The sequence below is a fragment of the Centruroides sculpturatus genome, unplaced genomic scaffold (assembly GCF_000671375.1).
Source record: "Centruroides sculpturatus isolate CEXI.00-Female unplaced genomic scaffold, Cexi_2.0 scaffold1018, whole genome shotgun sequence".
Lineage (NCBI taxonomy): Eukaryota > Metazoa > Arthropoda > Arachnida > Scorpiones > Buthidae > Centruroides > Centruroides sculpturatus.
Window position 1 is genome coordinate 211945 of NW_019385496.1, and position 4114 is coordinate 216058.

The following is a 4114-nucleotide window of genomic DNA, read 5'->3' on the forward strand; positions in this document are numbered from 1 at the left end:
TAAAATAAAAGTAACTTACATTCGAAGGAATTCTTGTCAAGTAAAGAAAATATATTACTGTAACAATCCATATCCAAAATATTGCAAAGCATATCAACAGAGATTCGATTGTAATCGTTACGTAAACTGCCATATATATAATTACCATGCTGATTATGGGAGTAAAAACTGTTATCATCAAAACATGAAAAGTTTTGCATATTTTATCGATGCTTTTAATAAAATATACAATCGACGACAGTTCCTGTAGCGATGTTTTGCTATCCACTTCGTCCCTTTGTATTTTTTCCTTTATGTCTATAATAAATGTGTCTAACAATTGAATAGATATGTAAGTAAGAATCAAAATGAATCCCCCGCCAAAACTATTTACGCCGACGTTGATAAAAACGCCAAATAAAACATGAAAGGTACAGAAACTTTCTTGCCAGAATAATTTAGAGTATCCGTAAGCGTTCCTATAATACACGTACAAAGTGCCAACTAACAAACACGCAATCAGTTGGACAAGGCTGAAAGTAAGTATAATCACGTCTTGATAATACAGTAATTTTTGGTAAATTTTTTTTGCGCATTTTACGTTTTCGTCCAAGATTTTGATCGCCTTTATTATGTGAAATGCATTTGTATTAAGCAGGTAAATAAATGAAACGGACATTAAAAGTGCACCGAATAATACGAAGCGTAAATGCTTTCCGTAGATATTCCATAAAACGGGAATGCCACAGAAATCATTAACTTGCGAATTTATAAAAATCTTTGATAATTGATCCGGATAAACGACAAAAATAGAAATTATTATTATAAAGTATGTATCAAATAGAAGCGCTTTAACCCATAAATAATCTTGGCGCTTGCGAATAAATACACCAACGACGCGTAAAACGTTCAGATAAGGACGAATTACATCCAAAAGAGAATATTCCATGAATAATTAATACTAAATGGTAGCTTCAAAAGAATAAAATTAAAATCTCTCTTTGTTTCCTCGATGTTCTACGTGTCTATTATCCACGTGAGGTTAATACGTATTCCCTTGCTTCTTGTTTACTTTCATTAGCTACGATAAAAATATGCGAATATTGATTGACATAATGGAAATTAAATGGTAGTCTAATTTCAAAATGCATTAAGTTATTGCTTCATACAGACACTATAAAGTGATTTTTTTGAAACACTTGGCAGATTATTCATCTTTTTATTGAGTTGGCTAACAGTCTGTCTATCTTATTTTGTATCTTTTCTCTGTATTTTCTCTCTCTATATTGAACTGTACACACATTTTCTTTTTCGATGCTAACTGCCGTTTCTATACAAATAATTTCATTTGATTTTGTAAATTACAACACGGTTTTATCAGAATCGAATGCATTAAATTATATTTATCATTTTGGACAGTAAATTTTAAAACTTTTAAAGAATGTGAATGACTAAAAGCATGTAATAATAAAAGTGCTGTACAGGTAGTGCATTATAATTATTGCTAGAGACCGTCATTAACAAAATGGATATTATTCTTAGCAATTTTCTAAAAGCAGTATTAGGATCACGCCATCTCTCCGCATTGAAAACTAATTATTTTTTAATAAACATAATTACAAAAATCGGACGAAAGTTACGATTTTGAAAGGAAGTTGATTTCCTTTCCCAGGCCCACTCATGATGAGTCGCATGAGTTTTGTACACGTTACTAGAGAGCAAATAAAAGGGACGTTTTTCCCCCCCATTCAGGACAGTCCGTCGAAAAGAAATTGCCTTAAAATAAAGGCAATCGTCATACAAAGTGTACGTCATACATGCCCGTTATTCGAATCAGTTAAATGAAAGTTATAAATATATAGCAATAAACGAAGTATACGACAAGATAGTTAAAAGAGAAGTTATTTAAAAGACTTTCTGAAGAAACTGTTAGAAGAAAAATACCCAGAGTTAAAGAGGACCCTCATTCAGCAAAATATTCAAAAGACCTGGTGAAGGTAATATGCTCAGAGATAGATAGATGTGAACTCTCTCTCTCACGTGCCAGGTTTAGAATAAGTTTAGGTTAAGTCGTAGTTCAGGTTTAGGTTCATTCTTTTGTATACATGAAAGTATACAAAAAAATATATTTTGTATATTTTGTAAGAGTATATTTTGATTTATTAAATGTTTTGTTTATCATATAAAAATGGTTTGGTTAATATTGGTTATTGATATTCATTTGTATTTAGATTTCCTTAACCTATAAACTCTATTATTAAAGCCTCATATATTGTAATTTTTACATACAAAAAATATTTACAGACCTTTTTTAATTAATAAAGAAATCTAAATGCAAAAGAATGGCAAAGGGGTTCTCCGAGGAGAGAGGAGGCTCCTTCTATCCTCGGATTCCATAAAAGCTCTCGGATAATAAATATACTTCTTCTTGCCACTCGACAAAGAAGACTTCACATTTTTCGATAAATTCAAGGCCTTTCTGGACGTCAAAGGTCAAGCATTAATCGAGCACGGGGTCCTTCTGAGTCCTCTAAACACCGGATCTGTCTATCAAAGAGGCATTTGGATGAAGAGACAATTTTTCCGTTCGTACAAAAGTTTAAAAAGAGTTAACTTGAAAGGGCTTTCAAATGACGTTAAATTGCCAAAATTAGAAATTTTGTAGGCAGAAAAGAAAAATATCGTATTAACGATTTTATTTTATACACAACCGATTTCTTCTTCTTTTCTTCTTTCTTTCTTTCCTATTAATATGGAGACTCTAGCCTACTGGCTTTTTCTCCGAATCACTTTGCCTTGAATTAGGTAAAGCGGTTGGTACGGTGAACAAAACGCTCCAAGATTTTGATATGTTGGCGAGGAGGAAGGCCGGTATGAGGCCAGTATATCGGAGTTAAGGTACGGACGATCGTGAGGTTCAAGGTTAAAAAGCGGCTTAGCTCTTGGCGGGCCCGGTGTATTGCGGGCAGACAAGCCAATAGTGTATGGAAGTTTCTGGCGAGCCACAGTGGGGGCAATCTGGCGAGGCGCATTGGCGTCGAGATTAGAGGAAGTTGTTCAGGGGAGTCGTATCTGTTCGAAGTCTAGCCAATAGGGTTTCTGTGTGGCGAGACGAGGCGTGATGGTATATCCAAGGGGCGAAAGGTCGGAGATGGTCGCGACCTTTTTCCCGAAGAATGGTAGACCAGGTATCGGTGTAGTTGCGGATGATCGATTCCCGCATCTGGCGTATGAGCTTACTTGCCATGAGAGGTCTCCACCAAAAGCCGATGGGAGTGTCATGGCTAGCGGCTTGGTCTGCCTCTTCATTTATGTGGATGCCAACGTGACCAGGGGTCCACCCGATTTCAAGAGGTGTTGGGTGAGAGCTGATGGTTGCAACTAGGTCAATAATAACCGCTGGAGAGGAAAAATTAACATTGGCGACTGCCTGGAGAACTGATTTGCCATCTGAGACGATGGCCGTCAGAGTGTTAAGACGGACGCTGAGATTAACTGTCCGTTGGATGCCAAGAGCCTCCGCACCGAAGACGCTGCAGCTCGTGTGTAGCGACCAAGTTTCCTTGGCCGTATGAGCCGGAAAAACAACACCGAAGGCCGTCCGTAGGTGTGATTTTGAGGCATCTGCCCCAAAGAGAGTCCAATCCCGCCAGATTGTGGAATGTAAATGATTTAAAAGGGCATTCAAGGCTGCCGGCGGTTGGCTGGAAGCGTTTGGAAAGTCGCCAAGACGAATTATAGGTTGGATGTTTACGGGGTACGTGTTTTTGCCGGTATAGGTGAGAGATGGGTAGACCTTCCTGACGAATCAGCGAGAGAACCCTAGAGGCATACGGGACCTGGAAAGGGCGCCAGTGGTAGTAGTCTAGACTGGAGGCTGTGCTGAAAATTTTGTAGAGAGGGCTATAGTGGCCTCTTGAGAGGTGAGTGATGACGTGCGATATAGCTTTCTGACGCAGTCTAGACTGGAGTGGAATATAGCCAGACTCGGCATATAAAGATAAAAGCGGAGTAGACTTGGGCACACCCAAGGCTGTGCGAAGGGCTTCGTGAATGGGTTTTTCGATGCGACGGATACTGGTTGGGGGGTCCCTTTCAGGAGAGGAGCGCCAAATTCCTCCATCGGGCTAAGGAC